Here is a 22500-nt window from a genome sequence, read left to right as displayed (position 1 = left end):
TTTAATTTAATATTGTATAAAGTGTGTAAGAGAATTTGGAAATTTTTCGATTAAATGATTTAAATTTTCTTAAGAAACTGCAATGAGGGTTATAATATTTTGATGAAATAATGTGGAAAAAGATGTAAATATGTGAAGAAGTGACTAACTTGAGAGACTTGTGGTTAAGATAAAGAAGATATTCTTATAAAACACTTTGTTTAAGAAGAATTAATTTTTAAAACACTTCTCTCACTTCTTCATTAATGACATCAAAAAAATCACCATCACAGATACAAAATAAAAACTTTCGGTGATGAAAATAAAAACTGTCAACTTGGATGTTTCGATCTCTTGACAATAAGAATTTTGGTGGTGGCTGCCACAACCTGGCCAGTACGACTGTGTGTTGCCACAACCTGGCCAGTACGACTGTGTGTTGCCACAACCTGGCCAGTACGACTGTGTGTTGCCACAACCTGGCCAGTACGACTGTCTGTTGCCACAACCTGGCCAGTACGACTGTGTGTTGCCACAACCTGGCCAGTACTACTGTGTGTTGCCACAACCTGGCCAGTACTACTGTGTTGCCACAACCTGGCCAGTACTACTGTGTTGCCACAACCTGGCCAGTACTACTGTGTGTTGCCACAACCTGGCCAATACTACTGTGTGTTGCCACAACCTGGCCAGTACTACTGTGTTGCCACAACCTGGCCAGTACTACTGTGTGTTGCCACAACCTGGCCAGTACGACTGTGTGTTGCCACAACCTGGCCAGTACTACTGTGTGTTGCCACAACCTGGCCAGTACGACTGTGTGTTGCCACAACCTGGCCAGTACGACTGTGTTGCCACAACCTGGCCAGTACTACTGTGTGTTGCCACAACCTGGCCAGTACGACTGTGTTGCCACAACCTGGCCAGTGCTACTGTGTGTTGCCACAACCTGGCCAGAACGACTGTGTGTTGCCACAACCTGGCCAGTGCTACTGTGTGTTGCCACAACCTGGCCAGTACGACTGTGTTGCCACAACCTGGCCAGTACGACTGTGTTGCCACAACCTGGCCAGTACGACTGTGTGTTGCCACAACCTGGCCAGTACTACTGTGTTGCCACAACCTGGCCAGTACGACTGTGTTGCCACAACCTGGCCAGTACTACTGTGTTGCCACAACCTGGCCAGTACGACTGTGTGTTGCCACAACCTGGCCAGTACGACTGTGTGTTGCCACAACCTGGCCAGTACTACTGTGTTGCCATAACCTGGCCAGTACGACTGTGTTGCCACAACCTGGCCAGTACGACTGTGTTGCCACAACCTGGCCAGTACTACTGTGTGTTGCCACAACCTGGCCAGTACTACTGTGTGTTGCCACAACCTGGCCAGTACGACTGTGTTTCCACAACCTGGCCAGTACTACTGTGTGTTGCCACAACCTGGCCAGTACGACTGTGTGTTGCCACAACTTGGCCAGTACGACTGTGTGTTGCCACAACCTGGCCAGTACGAGTGTGTTGCCACAACCTGGCCAGTACGACTGTGTGTTGCCACAACCTGGCCAGTACGACTGTGTGTTGCCACAACCTGGCCAGTACTACTGTGTGTTGCCACAACCTGGCCAGTACTACTGTGTGTTGCCACAACCTGGCCAGTACTACTGTGTGTTGCCACAACCTGGCCAGTACGACTGTGTTTCCACAACCTGGCCAGTACGACTGTGTGTTGCCACAACCTTGCCAGTACTACTGTGTGTTGCCACAACCTGGCCAGTACGACTGTTTTTCCACAACCTGGCCAGTACGACTGTGTGTTGCCACAACCTGGCCAGTACTACTGTGTGTTGCCACAACCTGGCCAGTACGACTGTGTTGCCACAACCTGGCCAGAACGACTGTGTTGCCACAACCTGGCCAGTACGACTGTGTGTTGCCACAACCTGGCCAGTGCTACTATGTGTAGCCACAACCTGGCCAGTACGACTGTGTTGTCACAACCTGGCCAGTGCTACTGTGTGTTGCCACAACCTGGCCAGTACGACTGTGTGTTGCCACAAACTGGCCAGTACGACTGTGTGTTGCCACAACCTGGCCAGTACGACTGTGTGTTGCCACAACCTGGCCAGTACGACTGTGTTGCCACAACCTGGCCAGTACGACTGTGTGTTGCCACAACCTGGCCAGTACGACTGTGTTGCCACAACCTGTCCAGTACGACTGTGTGTTGCCACAACCTGGCCAGTACGACTGTGTGTTGCCACAACTTGGCAAGTACGACTGTGTGTTGCCACAACTTGGCCAGTACGACGGTGTGTTGCCACAACATGGCCGGTACGACTGTGTGTTGCCACAACCTGGCCAGTACGACTGTGTTGCCACAACCTGGCCAGTACTACTGTGTGTTGCCACAACATGGCCAGTACTACTGTGTGTTGCCACAACCTGGCCAGTACTACTGTGTGTTGCCACAACCTGGCCAGTACGACTGTGTTTCCACAACCTGGCTAGTACGACTGTGTGTTGCCACAACCTGGCCAGTACGACTGTGTGTTGCCACAACCTGGCCAGTACAACTGTGTTGCCACAACCTGGCCAGTACGACTGTGTGTTGCCACAACCTGGCCAGTACGACTGTGTGTTGCCACAACCTGTCCAGTACGACTGTGTGTTGCCACAACCTGGCCAGTACGACTGTGTGTTGCCACAACTTGGCAAGTACGACTGTGTGTTGCCACAACTTGGCCAGTACGACGGTGTGTTGCCACAACATGGCCGGTACGACTGTGTGTTGCCACAACCTGGCCAGTTCGACTGTGTGTTGCCACAACTTGGCAAGTACGACTGTGTGTTGCCACAACTTGGCCAGTACGACTGTGTGTTGCCACAACCTGGCCAGTACTACTGTGTGTTGCCACAACCTGGCCAGTACGACTGTGTTTCCACAACCTGGCCAGTACGACTGTGTGTTGCCACAACCTGGCCAGTACTACTGTGTGTTGCCACAACCTGGCCAGTACGACTGTTTTTCCACAACCTGGCCAGTACGACTGTGTGTTGCCACAACCTGGCCAGTACTACTGTGTGTTGCCACAACCTGGCCAGTACGACTGTTTTTCCACAACCTGGCCAGTACGACTGTGTGTTGCCACAACCTGGCCAGTACTACTGTGTGTTGCCACAACATGGCCAGTACGACTGTGTTTCCACAACCTGGCCAGTACGATTGTGTGTTGCCACAACCTGGCCAGTACTACTGTGTTGCCACAACCTGGCCAGTACTACTGTGTGTTGCCACAACCTGGCCAGTACGATTGTGTGTTGCCACAACCTCGCCAGTACGACTGTGTGTTGCCATAACCTGGCCAGTACTACTGTGTGTTGCCACAACCTGGCCAGTACGACTGTGTGTTGCCACAACCTGGCCAGTACTACTGTGTGTTGCCACAACCTGGCCAGTACTACTGTGTGTTGCCACAACCTGGCCAGTACTACTGTGTGTTGCCACAACCTGGCCAGTACTACTGTGTGTTGCCACAACCTGGCCAGTACGACTGTGTTTCCACAACCTGGCCAGTACGACTGTGTGTTGCCACAACCTGGCCAGTACTACTGTGTGTTGCCACAACCTGGCCAGTACGACTGTTTTTCCACAACCTGGCCAGTACGACTGTGTGTTGCCACAACCTGGCCAGTACTACTGTGTGTTGCCACAACCTGGCCAGGTCTCAGTGCTGGAGGCAACGATGTTGGCAGACGTAGGAGTGAAGACCTGATTAGCAGGTATGGGTCAGCAATAGAAATAATTAGGAGGAAGGGTGGGAACCCTGTCATATGTGGTATTTTGCCAAGGAGAGGAGTTGGAAATGAATGGTTGTCCAGGGCAATTGGTGTCAATTGCTGGCTGGACAAATACTGTAAGGAAATTGCGGTAACATTCATTGACAAGTGGGACCTCTTCTATGGCAGAAATGACATGTATGCCAAGGATGGGGTTCACTTATCTAGGTCTGGGGTGGGGGCACTGACAACTGCAGTGGAGGGAGCTGTTAGGACTTTAAACTAGGAATAGTTAGTGGTATGGGTTTTGGTAGGAAAACAGTGAAGTCCCAGTGTAGTAATATTATGAGTTCTAGGGGAACTAGTAATAAGCAGAACGAGGTAGATATTGAAAAGCCAGTGACACTGGGTGATAAGGACAGTAATAGGTTTAGTAGAAAAACAGAAATGAGCAGGAAGGGTAAAGAGAAAGGAGAGTCTTTCAATGTTTATTATGCTAATAGCCGTAGTGCTAGGAATAAGATGGAGGAGTTGAGATTAGTTGCTAGTGCAGGTAACATTGATGTATTTGCCTTAACTGAGACGTGGTTTAATTCAAAAAAGCCGGGACATGCCTGCGGAATGTCACATTCAGGGTTTAAAATTGTTCCAAGTAGATAGAAGTACCGGGAAGGGGGGTGGGGTGGCATTGTATGTCCGAGATCGCTTGAACTGTTGCATAAAAACAAGTATTAAGTCTGAAGTAACACATACAGAGTCTGTTTGGATAGAATTTTCAGAGGGGCATGAAAAACTGATTTTAGGTGTGATATACCGTCCCCCAAACTTAGATAGGGACCAAGGGAGACTACTATGGGAGGAAATTGTTAAGGCCACAAGGCACGATAATGTAGTAATTCTAGGAGACTAACTTTAGTCATATTGATTGGAATTTCTTGACTGGGAATTTAGAATCATACGACTTCTTAGAAGTAGTTCAGGATTGTTTTTTGAAGCAGTTTGTGACAGAACCTGCAATGGGAAATAACCTGCTTGACTTAGTTCTGGCAAACAATGAATCCCTTGTTAATAATTTAGAAATTTCAGAGGAACTGGGTGCTAGCGACCACAAATCAATTACATTTAGCATTGAATGGAAGTACGATAGTAGCGATAACTCAGTAACAGTCCCAGATTTTCGCTTTGCAGATTACGATGGGCTTAGAGAACACTTATCATCTGTTGACTGGGGTAACGAAGAGAGGTATCAACATGACAGTTTTCTGAACACTATACATGCTGCTCAACGAACGTTTATCCCGTATAAAGAAATTAGATCAAATAGAAATGACCCAAAATGGATGAATAATAGGCTGAAATATCTACTAGGGCATAAGAAAGGAATTTATAGGCGTATCAAAAGAGGTGAGGGTCATCATATGAATCAGTATATTGACATTAAGAGGGACATTAAAAAGGGGATAAGAAAAGCTAAAAGAGACTATGAAATTAAAGTTGCTAGGGATTCTAAAACTAACCCAAAAAGTTTTTTTCCAGGTCTATAGAACAAAAGTTAGAGATAAGATAGGTTCCCTTAAAAATAACTATGGGCATCTTACTGACAAAGAGAATGAAATGTGCTCGATTTTAAATAATTATTTTCTCTCGGTTTTTACACAGGAAGACACTAACAATATTCCAGTAATTAATTTTTATAGTGGGCTAGAAGAAGATAAATTATGTAACATCACAGTCACTAGTGAAATGGTTGTGAAGCAGATAGACCGACTGAAGCAAAATAAGTCGCCGGGTCCTGATGAGGTTTTTTCAACGGTTCTTAAGGAATGCAAAATGGAACTCTGTGAACCATTAACTAATATTTTTAATTTATCTCTTCAAACAGGTGTAGTGTCTGATATGTGGAAGATGGCTAATGTAATTCCTATTTTTAAAACAGGGGACAAGTCGTTACCGTCAAATTACCGCCCAATAAGCCTGACCTCAATTGTAGGCAAATTACTAGAGTCAATTATAGCTGAGATTATAAGAAGCCATCTCGATAAGCATAGCTTGATTAATGATACTCAGCATGGATTCACAAGAGGCCGGTCTTGTCTAACTAATTTATTAACTTTCTTCAGTAAAGCTTTTGAGGCTGTTGACCACGATAAAGAATTTTATATTATTTAGACACATATGCAACTCTTGGGTATCTTTATTGAGGAAACGTTTCGCCACACAGTGGCTTCATCAGTCCATACAAAGGAGAAACTTGAAGAACAGGAGGAGAATGAGGTAATCAGTCCGTCAACCTTGAGTCGATGTGGTCAGTCCATCAATCTTGAACAGAATACGGCAAATGTGCGGAAAAGCAGCTTATAAACCGTAGGCAGGAGAGGTATACGAGTCGTAGGGGGTGTCACATTTGTCAAACGTGGAAGTAGGTCGTGCCCAAGGGTTAGGCAAGTGAAGAATTTCCTTGGGCACGACCTACTTCCACGTTTGACAAATGTGACACCACCTACGACTGCTGTACCTCTCCTGCCTACGGTTTATAAGTTGTTTAATTGTTTGGTGAACGTTTAATTAGGTGTATATCTCTGTCAGTATGTTAATGTGTTTCTTCCCACAAAGAAATTTGGATGAATTTTGTTGTAATTCATCCATTTTATTATGCAAGAAACTCAAATGTCCACAAATGAACAGACATGTTTACTCACAGATATTTATGTACCTCCGTACCTTCTGCACACACACACACACACACACACACACACACACACATACATACACACACACACACACATACACACACACACACACGCACACACACACACACACACACAATGCATTCGTTTCACTCTAGTATGTACGTAAAATCAAATTCCCATGCACATGTCCAGTGTTTCATTCTGATATCCGTGACAAATTTATATATAATATTTGTGTTGTTTAATAAATGTTTTATAGAATGCTTAAGTACACTATATAACAAAAATCAGTAGATAATAAAGATATGTGGCGTTATTTTAAGCACCTTGGCCAGGACGCCTCTTAGTTAATGTCTCCCATACTACTGTTATGTGTGAACGTTAATATAACACCATAAATGTTGAGGTCTGTTGTCTGGTCTGGTAAGCTGTAACAAGCATGCCAGAATTTATCCACAGGCAAGTCTATGTTTCTATATACTATGTTACTATATTTAACACCATGAACTGTTATCCACTATGTTGCGATTAATGTAACCTCAGTGTTTAACATTTAAACTCATGAAGGTCTAAGTAGACTGTGGTCTACCACCTTACCAGGTGACAAAACGTAGTGTAAGTTTATAATGATCTATTATACAACAAAGTATAATCATTCTGAGACGCCAGTCTATTGTTGGTGAGGAAGCTGAGTATAAACATTGCCAGAAATATTTCTTTACTGAGTATCTGAGGAATGACACCAACTCCAGCAGCAAGATGTTACCTCAGATAATTATGATATAACTACAAAGCACCATTAGTAATTATAACAAGAATACAAGTACCATCTTTAATTATGATAACACAAAGTACCATCTATAATTATGATAATACAAAGTACCATCAATAACAAGAATACAAAGTACCATCAATAACAAGAATACAGAGTACTATTAATAATTATAATAATTCGAAGAATTGTCAATAATTATTAAGATATATTTTTAGGTTATTTATATATCAATATCACCATTACAAAATATTAATAAAGTAATGAAATATTAAGTTAATTCAATACATTTATGACAATACTGGTAATAAATTTTTACCTTAAAAATAGTTGGTAAGAAGTGTATTTATTATGATTTATGATGCATTTCATGTCATTAACTCCATAAATATATTTAAAATATATCCATAATTTAAGGACTCTCTGACCGCGGGTTCTATCCCCACCCGTAGTATTTTTTTTAAGCCTTAAAGAAAATATTACAAGTAAAGCTATAACAAATTTATTTTGATAAAGAATTCTGCTACTTCCAGACGCTGACATACATGGATGCTGATGAAGGGTTCTTGTTCCAAGGAATGTGATGCAGCCTGCCCTTCCTGGGATCCAACATGATAGTCTACCATTTCCCAGGAGATATATAACACCTTCAATTTCCTTATATTCTACAATATATTAATCATGATTTCATAATCTTTAGGAAAAACTAAGAACACATTGATCACTGGTCACAGACCTGACCATTGGTCACAGACCTGGCCACTGGTCACAGACCTGGCCACTGGTCACAGACCTGGCCACTGGTCACAGACCTGACCACTGGTCACAGACCTGACCACTGGTCACAGACCTGGCCACTGGTCACAGACCTGACCACTGGTCACAGACCTGGCCACTGGTCACAGACCTGACCACTGGTCACAGACCTGGCCACTGGTCACAGACCTGGCCACTGGTCACAGACCTGACCACTGGTCACAGACCTGACCACTGGTCACAGACCTGGCCACTGGTCACAGACCTGACCACGGGGGCGTGGACTCGCGAAACCCTCTCCAGGTATCTCCAGGTATATACACACAATATTTAGTAAATGATTCCAACGATTCCAAGTTCTTGAATTATTTTAGTGAAATTTCAAATTTATGGCCACTCAGACTAAAGTAATAGTTATCTTTTTTATAGAATATATCGTCAATAATATCTTGAAGCCACCAGACCAGTAATAAAAAGTTTGAAGCCTATCAGACAAGTCATCAGCCTTTAAATATTGAAGATGTTCAGAAGTAAACAGAAAAAAATAACGTGATTTAATGGGAATAAATAAAATCACACTGTTTTACCCACAAAATGGCACCGAGGGTTTTTGGAAGTTATCTGAGACATTTCAGGATGCCGGGAAAGTGTTCAACAGCTCTGGTCAAAGAGAACGTGAACTTGACAATTGTTCAAACAATTTGGTTACCGTTAAAAATAAAAAAAAGTGGAAGGAAGAAAAAAGAAACATTAAAATAGCCTAAAAAAAAATCTGAAAAAAAAAAATCGATTCTAGAAAAATGTAAGAAAAGCTAATAAAATGTGTGACCTCGACCTGGGAAGCATCAAGACACTGATGTTGATAAATTAGACACATGTGCAACTCTAGGGTAACTTTATTGAGGAAACGTTTCGCCACACAGTGGCTTCATCAGTCCATACAAAGGAGAATCTTGAAGAACAGGAGGAGAATGAGGTAATCAGTCCCTCAACCTTGAGTCGATGTGGTCAGTCCATCAATCTTGAATAGATTGATGGACTGACCACATCGACTCAAGGTTGAGGGACTGATTACCTCATTCTCCTCCTGTTCTTCAAGATTCTCCTTTGTATGGACTGATGAAGCCACTGTGTGGCGAAACGTTTCCTCAATAAAGATACCCTAGAGTTGCACATGTGTCTAATTTATCAACATGTCGGTTCTCTGAACCATTCATCTACAAAAGACTCTGATGGTTCATCTCATGGTGTCGCTGACCCCATCTTGTCTTCATTTATTTTCCAATACCTTAGTTGGGTTTCGCCCTTATCTTCGACAGATTGTTATAACCTTTTCGTTGAAGTATATCAGCTCTTATAGACAAGAACTAATTGATAACCTGAGATCTGAGAGCACTGGTATCACAAATTGTGATCTGTTTATGTCAGAAAACTGTGGATGGCCAACATAAAACCTCTGTTAGATTATGTGAAGCAGTGATTCCCAGATTCAAGCTTTTATATTCCACATGTTCTGTTATATTATTCCTCTGTTTTCTCGTGTGTTATTGAGCTTTACTGGCGCTTTACCATAGTTATCTTGTACTATTTTTCTACTGTTGATCCTGCAACCTGGCAAGTCCATCACACTGTTGATCCTGCAACCTGGCAAGTCCACTACACTATTGATCCTGCAACCTGGCAAGTCCATCACACTGTTGATCCTGCAACCTGGCAAGTCCACTACACTATTGATCCTGCAACCTGGCAAGTCCATCACACTGTTGATCCTGCAACCTGGCAAGTCCATCACACTGTTGATCCTGCAACCTGGCAAGTCCACTACACTATTGATCCTGCAACCTGGCAAGTCCACTACACTGTTGATCCTACAACCTGGCAAGTCCATCATACTGTTGATCCTACAACCTGGCAAGTCCACTACACTGTTGATCGTGTAACCTGGCAAGTCCATCATACTGTTGATCCTACAACCTGGCAAGTCCATCACACTGTTAATCCTACAATCTGGCAAGTCCACTACACTGTTGATCCTACAACCTGGCAAGTCCACTACACTGTTGATCGTGTAACCTGACAAGTCCACTACACTGTTGATCCTACAACCTGGCAAGTCCACTACACTGTTGATCGTGTAACCTGGCAAGTCCATCATACTGTTGATCCTACAACCTGGCAAGTCCACTACACTGTTGATCGTGTAACCTGGCAAGTCCATCATACTGTTGATCCTACAACCTGGCAAGTCCACTACACTGTTGATCGTGTAACCTGGCAAGTCCATCACACTGTTAATCCTACAATCTGGCAAGTCCACTACACTGTTGATCGTGTAACCTGGCAAGTCCACTACACTGTTGATCCTACAACCTGGCAAGTCCACTACACTGTTGATCGTGTAACCTGGCAAGTCCATCACACTGTTGATCCTACAACCTGGAAAGTCCATCATACTGTTGATCCTACAACCTGGCAAGTCCACTACACTGTTGATCCTACAACCTGGCAAGTCCATCATACTGTTGATCCTACAACCTGGCAAGTCCACTACACTGTTGATCCTACAACCTGGCAAGTCCATCATACTGTTGATCCTACAACCTGGCAAGTCCACTACACTGTTGATCCTACAACCTGGCAAGTCCACTACACTGTTGATCCTACAACCTGGCAAGTCCACTTCACTGTTGATCCTACAACCTGGCAAGTCCACTACACTGTTGATCCTACAACCTGGCAAGTCCACTACACTGTTGATCCTACATCCTGGCAAGTCCACTACACTGTTGATCCTACAACCTGGCAAGTCCACTACACTGTTGATCCTACAACCTGGCAAGTCCACTACACTGTTCATCCTACAACCTGGCAAGTCCACTACACTGTTGATCGTGTAACCTGGCAAGTCCACTACACTGTTGATCCTACAACCTGGCAAGTCCACTACACTGTTGATCGTGTAACCTGGCAAGTCCATTACACTGTTGATCCTACAACCTGGCAAGTCCATCATACTATTGATCCTACAACCTGGCAAGTCCACTACACTGTTGATCCTACAACCTAGCAAGTCCATCATACTGTTGATCCTACAACCTGGCAAGTCCACTACACTGTTGATCCTACAACCTGGCAAGTCCATCATACTGTTGATCCTACAACCTGGCAAGTCCACTACACTGTTGATCGTGTAACCTGGCAAGTCCATCATACTGTTGATCCTACAACCTGGCAAGTCCACTACACTGTTGATCGTGTAACCTGGCAAGTCCATCACACTGTTAATCCTACAATCTGGCAAGTCCACTACACTGTTGATCGTGTAACCTGGCAAGTCCACTACACTGTTGATCCTACAACCTGGCAAGTCCACTACACTGTTGATCGTGTAACCTGGCAAGTCCATCACACTGTTGATCCTACAACCTGGCAAGTCCATCATACTGTTGATCCTACAACCTGGCAAGTCCACTACACTGTTGATCCTACAACCTGGCAAGTCCATCATACTGTTGATCCTACAACCTGGCAAGTCCACTACACTGTTGATCCTACAACCTGGCAAGTCCATCATACTGTTGATCCTACAACCTGGCAAGTCCACTACACTGTTGATTCTACAACCTGGCAAGTCCACTACACTGTTGATCCTACAACCTGGCAAGTCCACTACACTGTTGATCCTACAACCTGGCAAGTCCACTTCACTGTTGATCCTACAACCTGGCAAGTCCACTACACTGTTGATCCTACAACCTGGCAAGTCCACTACACTGTTGATCCTACAACCTGGCAAGTCCACTACACTGTTCATCCTACAACCTGGCAAGTCCACTACACTGTTGATCCTACAACCTGGCAAGTCCACTACACTGTTGATCCTACAACCTGGCAAGTCCACTACACTGTTGATCCTACAACCTGGCAAGTCCACTACACTGTTGATCCTACAACCTGGCAAGTCCACTACACTGTTGATCCTACAACCTGGCAAGTCCACTACACTGTTGATCCTACAACCTGGCAAGTCCACTTCACTGTTGATCCTACAACCTGGCAAGTCCACTACACTGTTGATCCTACAACCTGGCAAGTCCACTACACTGTTGATCCTACAACCTGGCAAGTCCACTACACTGTTGATCCTACAACCTGGCAAGTCCACTACACTGTTGATCCTACAACCTGGCAAGTCCACTACACTGTTGATCCTACAACCTGGCAAGTCCACTACACTGTTGATCCTATAACCTGGCAAGTCCACTACACTGTTGATCCTACAACCTGGCAAGTCCACTACACTGTTGATCCTACAACCTGGCAAGTCCACTACACTGTTGATCCGATACAGTTGTTTTATAAATTGTTTTTATATAAACACTTTTCCATCAGTGACTTACACTGTTATCTCCCCCACCCTGCTATCGTCTATCACACCCTGCTCTCGTCTATCACACCCTGCTATCGTCTATCCCACCCTGCTATCGTCTGTCCCACCCTGCTATCGTCTATCCCACCCTGCTATCGTCTATCCCACCCTGCTATCGTCTATCCCACCCTGCTATCGTCTATCCCACCCTGCTATCATCTCCCTCATACTGCTGTCATCTCCGTCACCCTGCTGTCACATTTCATCTGTCATCTCTCCTACTTACCCAGATTTCTCAGTCTTTACTATTTTTGTGTGTGTATATTTACCGAATTATCTTTGTAGGGGCTGAAACCTGGCACTTGTCCCTCTCCCTAGCATCATGGTTATCCATGAGTTACGAGACTCTCCCACGTTAAGCCAGTGGTTCATCTTCAAGGTCCCCTCCACTCTACAGGTCCATGTGCCCAGGAGTCCACCTGTGTCCTCTCAGTAAATCTTCCTTATCTTCTGGATCATGTTTCCAGGTCTTCATCCGTGGGCCCCCGGATGTAAACCCTTCCACTCTCTCCACTTCCAATTTTCTGATGCTTCCCCAGCTTCCATCTGCGTCCCATTTCTCCAGGTGTAGTCATCGTAAGGTGTGGTCATAGGTGTGGTAATAGGTGAGGTCATAATTAGGTGTGGTCATAGTAAGGTGTGTGCTTCCTAGTTTTGTGTCTCCAAAAGTCCATCTGTTTCCCCTCAGATGAACTCCCTTCTTCACTTCCCCAGGTGTGGTCATAGTTAGGTATGGCCATAGTTAGGTGTGGTCATAGATGTGGCCATAGGTGTGGCCATAGGTGTGGCCATACTTAGGTGTGGCCATAGGTGTGGTCATAGTTAGGTGTGGTCATAGTTCAGGTCATAGTTAGGTGTGGTCATAGGTGTGGACATACTTAGGTGTGGCCACAGGTGTGGTCATAGTTAGGTGTGGTCATAGTTCAGGTCATAGTTAGGTGTGGTCATAGGTGTGGACATACTTAGGTGTGGCCACAGGTGTGGTCATAGTTAGGTGTGGTCATAGTTGTGGTCATAGTTAGGTGTGGTCATAGTTAGGTGTGGTCATTGTTGGGTGTGGTCATAGTTGGGTGTGGTCATAGTTGGGTGTGGTCATAGTTGGGTGTGGCCATAGATGGGTGTGGTCATAGTTGGGTGTGGTCATAGTTGGGTGTGGCCATAGTTGGGTGTGGTCATAGTTGGGTGTGGTCATAGTTGGGTGTGGTCATAGTTAGGTGCGGCCATAGGTGTGAATGCTTCCTAGTTTCGTGTCTCCAGAAGTCCATCTGTGTCCCCTCAGATGAACTCCCTTTTTCACCTCCCTATAGTTAGGTGTGGTCGTAGTGAGGTGAGGTCGTAGTTAGGTGTGGTCATAGTGAGGTGTGGTCATAGTGAGGTGTGGTCATAGTGAGGTGTGGTCATAGTGAGGTGTGGTCGTAGGTAGGTGAGGTCATAGTCATTTGAGGTCCTAATCAGATGAGGTCATAGGTGTGTGTGTGAGTGAGCGCGCTCGTGTGTATGTTTGCTTCTTCTAGTTCCGTGTCTCAAGAAGTTCGTCTGCAGGCCCTCAGATCAACTTCTTTCCTCACTTCAGCGGGTGTTGGCCCCTCCCCAGTGACCTTGCTGGGTGGCAGCTCAGCCTTGTCTAGCTGGTCTACTGCCGAGACTGTCCAGGTGAGTGGAATTATAGGAGGGGACACAGTAAACTGTGTCCTGTAATTCCGGAAATCCACCAAGACAGTCGAGACTGAGCTGCCACCCAACTCGGCCACCATAGTGAGGCGTGGTAATAGTCAGGTGTGGTCATAGTTAGGCGTGGTCATAGTGAGGCGTGGTCATAGTGAGGCGTAGTCATAGTGAGGCGTGGTCATAGTTCCGTGTCTCCAGAAGTTCATCTGTGTCCCCACAGATGAACTCCCTTCCTCACTTCCTTATGTGTGTGGTCATAGTTAGGTGTGGTCATAGTTAGGTGTGGTCATAGTTAGGTGTGGTCATAGTTAGGTGTGGTCATAGTTAGGTGTGGCCATAGTGAGGCGTGGTCATAGTTCCGTGTCTCAGAAGTCCATCTGTGTCCCCTCAGATGAACTCTCTTCCTCACTTCCTTATGTATGGTCCTAGTCAGGTGTGGTCATAGTCAGGTGTGATCATAGGTGTGTGTGTGTGGTCATAGTTCCGTGTCTCCAGAAGTCCATCTGTGTCCCCTCAGATGAACTCCCTTCTTCACTTCCCTAGGTGTGGTCATAGTTAGGTGAGGGGTGGGTCGGTGGGCGAAGGGTGGGTGGGTGAGGGGTTGGTGGATTAGGGGTGGGTGGGTGTGTTTGTGTGAGCGCGCTCGTGTATGTTTGCTTCTAGTTCCGTGTCTCCAGAAGTCCATCTGCGGGCCCTTAGATCAACTTCCTTCCTCACTTCCCCAGGTTCAGCGGGTGTTGGCCCCTCCCCAGTGACCTTGCTGAGTGGCAGCTCAACCTCGTCTAGCTGGTCTACTGCCGAGACTGTCCAGGTGGGTGGAATTACAGGAGGGGACACACAGTAAACTGCGTCCTGTAATTCCACCCACCAAGACAGTCGCGAACAGTAGATCAGCCAGACGAGACTGAGCTGCCTCCCAACTCGGCCACCAAGGTGAGGTTACTTAGTGAAAATCTGGGACTTCTATTTATGTTTCATATATTCAAATTATTTTTTTTGCTTCATTTATGCACCTTTCTCCACACACACACAGGTGAAATTGCCGACCTAGAAAATGTACAGAGAACTTTCACGGCGCGCATAACGGAGATAAAACACCTCAATTATTGGGAGCGCTTGAGGTTCCTAAACCTGTAATCTGTTGAGAATTTGGCCTTACCAGCTAAGATATAATTATATAATGAACACTTAGCTGATAAATGACAGCAAATCGTCTACACAGCCGTCCCTGCAGACGAGGTCTAGATGCTGTCGAAACCATCACAACAGTGGGCTGTCAAGAGATACAATTTGTAAGTATAAATTACCCCTAGGGGGTGTTATGTCAGCATATTTCATTCAATGATGGCTGACATAATACTTACTTGTTTGGACTCAAAAGTCCACACCTTACTGCCGATTATAGGTTGATTACAAACTCCTTGTGACTCAAGAATTGCGCAATCCCCCGATCTACAAGAAATTCGTAACATACCTTGCTCTTTGTAACGTGAGCTATGGTGTTCTCAACACCTTCGACAGATATCGGTGACTTGATAGAAGCTGAAGTGTCCTTGGATGTCCACGTCTTCCATTGTCTAGGAAACGCACACTGGTACACTATGTTCAACAAGATTCGTCTTTATTGTTCACAATGTATCACAAGAGAAGCTGATCACACTTCTCTAAGTGTTTATTGTGTTGTGTGAGACACTTTATTCACACTAACGCACAGATCAGTGTCCTTTGCTGGTTATCCTGGCGTCAGTGTCTCGTAGTAGAGTCAAAGTTAGTCTGCCAGACGCTACAGGGCTCCATCCCGTCACTGGCCCCAGCACAAAAAAAAACGCTGACCTAGTACCTTGCATCCTTGTCACCTCCTCGATGAAGCAAAGCAGAATGTTTGTTTCTTGCTGTCTTAATCATAAACAACAATGTACACTATCTTTACTATGGTAATAAAGTGGGAGCAGGATTTTCCTTAATTGTCCTGCTAAGTAAGAGATGTACTGTCTCTTGTAAAAATACACTTTGCAACACCTCTGCAAGGAGCAGAGGTCATTTGACCATGCATAGCATCTGTGATCAATTACTCACTCTAGCAGTAAACAAGACGCTCGCCCCTTCTAGTGGCCCCTCAGGGCTGAAAGGGCTGGTGAAGGGGGCTGAAGGGGGCTGATACCCCCCTCCTGGAGAAAATTTCTCCACACTGGGGGGCGGCGGAGGTTCGCTGCAGGTGAACTATTCATCACTTAACATTAATTTAATTTTCTCACTCGCCACCACTGCTGCTTGTCTTTTCTGAACAGCTTTAGTCTGTGTGGTTTCTGGAGAATCACTAATTTTGTTTTCAACACTGTGTAATTCTAACGGCACTAGTTTATTTATTGTCCGCTTATTCACTACACCTTTGCTCAAAACATCAACTGTCCTGATGATTCCATTTGCATCAGGATATATGGTCACAATTTTTCCAAGTGGCCATTGGGACCTCGGACCATCATTGTCGATAATCACTATGTCACCAGGTCTTAAGGACTTATGATTTTCAGGAATACCAGCTCCATAGAAGTGTTCTCTCAATGAGGTGAGATAGTCTTCTCGCCAAATTTTCTCCCAACATTCAATCACTTTATTAAGGTGTTTGAATTTACGTCTGAGTTGCTCAGGTTCGAAATAAGTAGGATCCTCTATGATTTCTTTATCATTCATCTGAGGAACAGGTTCGAGCCTTCTGCCATGGAGTAAATGAGATGGACTTAACACTTCTAAATTGTCCAGATCATCGGTAACATAAGTTAGAGGTCTGTTGTTGACTCTATTTTCTATTTCAGTCACAACTGTACGGAATTCTTCTAAGTCTATTCTCTGACGATGAAGAGTCTTCCTTAAACAACGTTTTACAATGCCGATCATTCTTTCATAAAATCCGCCGTGCCATGGAGATTTAGGAGGAATGTATCTCCAACGACATCTGCGTTGATTCAGCATCTGTTGTACTTCTGGTTGATCAAAGATCTTGCTTATATAAGCAGCACCAGCAACAAAGTTCGTTGCATTATCTGAAATCATCAGTCTGGGACATGCCCTTCTGGCTGCAAACCTTCTGAATAATTTGATAAAAGTTTCAGCAGACATGTCAGTGGCTACTTCTAGATGTACTGCTCTAGTTGTAGCACAAGTGAACAAACAGATGTACACCTTGATGGGAACTTTGTCAACTGTTTTGGTTAAAATTATTGTTCCAGTGTAATCTACACCTGTCACCTCAAATGGAGTGACATGACAAACTCTTTCAGAGGGATATGGAGGTGGACCTGGATACTGACATACTCGCATATCGTAGTGACGACAAGTAATACAGTCCTTTATTTGTTTTTTCACACTTTGTCGACCTTGAGGTATCCAGTAGGATTGTCGTATATGACAAAGTGTGTCAGCTACCCCACCATGTAACACGTTACTGTGGGCGTTTTGCACAATCAGTTTTGTTAGCCAATGATTCTTGGGAATCAATATTGGATGTATGGCTTCTTTAGGTAGTGAAGAATTATGAATTCTTCCTCGACATCTTATAATCTTTTCTGAGTCGAGATAAAGTCCTAAAGAATTAATCATGACAAGTTTCTTTGGGGATTTATCTTGTGTTTCTAAAAATTTATATTCTGTAGAGAAAACATCTTTCTGTGTTAGTTTCACCCAGTATTTAATGGGTTCAAGACATTCATAATCAGGTTTTATTCCTTTAATGAATTTAAAGACAAGAGCTGTAACTCTTAAGAGTTTACCCAAAGATGAATATTTAGATCCATCAATGACTATTTCTGTTGTGTCTGCTGCAGTATTTACACAACTTATTTCTGCTGTGTTCAAGCAGACTGTTTCTTCTGGCATAATGTGAGCTTTTTGCTGAGGCCAGTTATTTTCATCAGAGAGCCAGTTCGGTCCGTGGAGCCATAATTTATTATCCACAAATTTCTTGAGTGGGACACCACGTGACAACATGTCAGCTGGATTCTCTTGGGTAGAGACGTGAAGAAAGAGATAATCTCTCTGCATCTCTTTTATTTCTGCTACTCTGTTCTGTACATAGACCAGCTTACTCTTATTATTTCTTAACCACTGGAGAACTGCCTCATTATCACTCCAGATCACGGTTTTTTCAATAGTGAGATGATCAAGTACTTTGTTGATATAGACAGCTAATTTTGTACCTACATAGAGTGTTGTCAGTTCCAATTGTGGTACTGTTCTGACCTTCAAGGGTGCTACCCTGGCCTTTGAAGTAATTAGTGTACTTCCTTCAGCATTACTCATGTAAGCTACAGCGCCATAACCTCTGGTTGACGCATCACAGAACACATGTAATGTGTACTTGTTTCCCTCTTGACCTATTTGTCTGGGAAATTTAATTTGATGAAGTTGTTTAAACTCCTTGGATATTTCATCCCATGCTTGACTCATTTCTAGAGGCAAGTTCTCATCCCATCCAATTTTGAGCTTCCATGCATCTTGCATAAGCATTTTACCTTTTATGGTAATTGGTGAGACGAGTCCTAGAGGATCAAAACATTGTGATACCTCTGACAGTAAACTACGTTTAGTGAGTGTACTGCATGATTTATTGTTTATCCCTTTGAGACTCAAAGTATCTTCCTGTGTGTTCCAATTAAGTCCCAGCATATTGTTGCAATCAGGAATTTCAGTTTCAGGGAAATCTTCTTTGATAAGTTCCCTTAATTGCTTTGAATTTGTATTCCACATCCTTAGAGGCATATTTGCTTGTTTCATCTCCTTGTTAGCTTCTCTGTATAAGGATTTCAAATCCTCCTCTTTATTCACAGTACCTTGAAGATTGTCCACATAGAAACTTTTCTTTAAGACTTCTTTGAAGGGACTTTCAGATTTCTTCAAATATGTATTTAGAGTAGCTTCTAATAAGAATGGAGAGGATGTTGCACCAAATAATACTGATTTGAAACGATAAGTTTTCACAGGACTTTGAGGATCATGTGGATTTTCAGGCCACAAGAATCGAGTATAATCTCTATCTATTTCTTGTAGTCCTACTCTTAAGAAAGCCTTGGAAATATCAGCCGTGTAGGCATATGGGTTTGTGCGAAATTTCATAAGCACGTCTCCAAGCTTCTCAGTTAGTGAGGGTCCGGTCATCAGACAGTCATTAAGACTTGCTACATCTTTATTTGCACGTGCGCTGCAATTATATACAACACGTAGTGGAGTGGTTTCAGAATCTTTTCTGACTCCATGGTGCGGGAGATAATGAGCGTTTGTCTTCAACTTATCTTCGACTATTTCCTCAATGAATTTATTGTCCAACTGTTCTTGTATGATATTATCATAGACAGTCAGTAACTCTGGATTCTTCCTGAGCTCATGTATTTGTGCTTTCATCTGTCCGAAAGCCATGCTATAATTGCTAGGCAGATGTGGTGGATTTAATTTCCATGGTAACCTAACCCAATACTGTCCATCTGTATATTTGACAGTGTCCTAATATTGGTTATAAGTCTGAGACTCTTGTGGGCTTGGTTTATTTACATCAATACCTATCGCATCTAAATCCCACCACTTATCAACTGGTTCATTCATTTCTTCCAGTAATGATAATTTTTGCTGTGGTACATGATCAGCGGTTATTCTCGTAACTAGTACATTTTCCACTGAATCAATATCAGCTTCTTTCCCACTTTGAGAGGGAATGGGACCACATATCATGTGGCCTCCTGCTGTTTTCAGCAAGTGAACATCATGTTTACTTACTATATTTTGCACAAAACAGTGATAATAATCACTTCCAATGATTAAATCAATTGGACTAATTGTGTCCGTCTGTATGTCAGGACAGGCTAACTTGACCTTAGCTGCTTTCAGTGCTGCAACTGTTTCTTTTAATCCCTGGATCTGCACAGACTTAGGCAAATCATCTACTACCACAGCTTCTACTGTCTTTTTCCTGTTTCCTAGACCAACAGTGATTTTGGCTAGGTCATATGTCTGTTTACCAGAATTATGGAAAAAACCAGCTATATCTAACTGTATTTTGGCATAGGGTTGTTTATTCAGTTTCTGCAACACTGATCTTCTTATGAAGGACCTTTGTGAGCCTTGATCAAATAGTGTTAGCACATTGGTTTTGTGTAATTTATTAGATAACTCAACTCGAGCTATCGGGAGAGCAGTTGCTTTAAACTTCTCTCTCACATTTAATGCTGTTGCTTGTTGACTTCCTGATTCTGTGGAAGTCTGCTGCTGTTCAGCAAAAGTATTTGGGCATAATGCTGTATGATGCATACCCTTGCATTTAAAACACTTCTTCAGTGAGCATTTTCCTCCCTTGTGTTCACCTAAACACTTGATGCATCTTTTCAGCTGATGAACACGTTGTTTACGTGCCTCCATTGATGTGTATTGAATACAATACTGTGCCCAATGTGTTCCATCACAAAGTACACATTTTGGAGTACGTTTATGTGTGACAGTTTGTTTACTGTCTGTTGTATTCACAGCTTGATAAATGCCTATATGGGATTTCCCATTATGTGGTTTAGTGGGAGTAGTTATACTCTTTTTATACTGAGTTGAAGGTTTATTATCCACGGGATTTGTGGATTTTTCATCTGGTCTCGTTGCTTGCATGCATGAAACTATTGTTTGTAAACCATTGCTAATTTCCTCACAAGTGAAATAGCGTTTATTGAACATAATATTTAATCGTTCAATAGTTTCTGGTGACAACTTATCTTGTACAATACCACTGATAAACCAATCACATTGTCTTAGGTCATATTTAGCACCTAGAGATCTAAGACTATTGTCTAATGTAATTCTAAATGCCTGTAAGTCTGAATAACAATGTTTGGGTGGCTTCAAGCTTGATATTAAGACTGCATGTCTAACTCTAGCCTTGTCAGCATCGAAGTAATTGTCTGCTAAGACACGTAAGGCTAGTTGATAATTGCCTTTGACCACCGGAAATGACTTAATCAGTTCATAGGGTTCTCCCTTCACAAGACATTTAAGATAATTAAACTTAGCAATCTCATCTATGTCAGTTCGTGAATTTACTATGGATTGAAAACCACTAATGAATTCTTCATAATTATGACCTTGGAAAATAGGTAATGACAATGTAGGTAAGCTTGGTAATGGGACACTTGTTGTTACAGGTGTAACAGGTGTTTGACCACCAGTAGTAGGTCTCTGTGACAGAGTTTTACGGCAGATAGCCTGTACTCCTGTCCACCTTAATTGTTGATCACTAAAAGTATCCAAAACATTTTTAATTTCATCTTCAGATGGATCTGATTCAAGAAATTTATTTTCATAATGTGTATAGTCTGAATTAATTATTTCCAGACGTTGTGTAAATAATTCAAACTTGACCTCAAGATCATCAAAATCTATGTTTGTATCTTGAGTTAATCCTAGACAGACTGAAATTAGATTTTCTAATTGTGTAATCTTAGTCTGTAAAGACTGAAACTGAGTTTTCAAACAAGCCATTTTAATGGTATACTGAAAATTCTAGCACCACACTTAGAGTGTTTATAAAACACTGTACTGCTATAGACAGCTGAGTTTTTGTTATGCTTAAGTCAGCAATAATCGAGTCAGACACTACTGACCCACTAAGCTTAACCTCAGGGTTAATGACCATGAGGGTACAGAGTACATGTGGCTGATGTTTACGGCTTAGAGTTTGCTGTGTCAGCCTGACCATGATGATTAATCGTAAATAACGATGTTATACACTTCATTCACTATACACTATAAATGTCACTGTATAACTGTAATCACACGTGAATATTACTTACACATATATAAATTTCACTGTTAATATATATTTGAAAGCTTACACTTTATATATAAGTTCCTTTAATATAACAGGTAAATCTATAAGAAACAAACTTTAACACAATCTTGTCTCTTAATTTCTGTCTATAAACATTATAAACACTGTGTGTATATACACTCACACAAACAACTTGGGTGTTGTCTTAAGTCAGCAATTTCTCCAGATTGGAGCAGTGGATGCAGGATGTGGGTGAGTCACCCAGCTCCCGTTTTCTTTGGGTGTCCGCTGGGTGAGCGCCCGTTTTCCTTTGGGTGAACGCTGGGTGAGCGCCCGTTTTCTTTTGGCTGCCCATTCTCTGTGATTGAGTCTGGAGGGACTCATTTATACTGATTTATATTGTAAAACGCTAGTTTTACAGCTTTTTTCGAAGGACCTTGGCTCATAGGTTATTTGTACACTGTAGTACAACATATTTGGACCACAGTGTGGTCTTTATCCGGTTCGAGCACGACCAAAGTTCTATTGAGAATTTGGCCTTACCAGCTAAGATATAATTATATAATGAACACTTAGCTGATAAATGACAGCAAATCGTCTACACAGCCGTCCCTGCAGACGAGGTCTAGATGC

This window comes from Cherax quadricarinatus, chromosome 19, assembly GCF_038502225.1.
Source record: "Cherax quadricarinatus isolate ZL_2023a chromosome 19, ASM3850222v1, whole genome shotgun sequence".
Taxonomy (NCBI): domain Eukaryota; kingdom Metazoa; phylum Arthropoda; class Malacostraca; order Decapoda; family Parastacidae; genus Cherax; species Cherax quadricarinatus.
The sequence above is the reverse complement of the archived record's forward strand: the minus strand, read 5'-3'. Positions refer to the sequence as shown.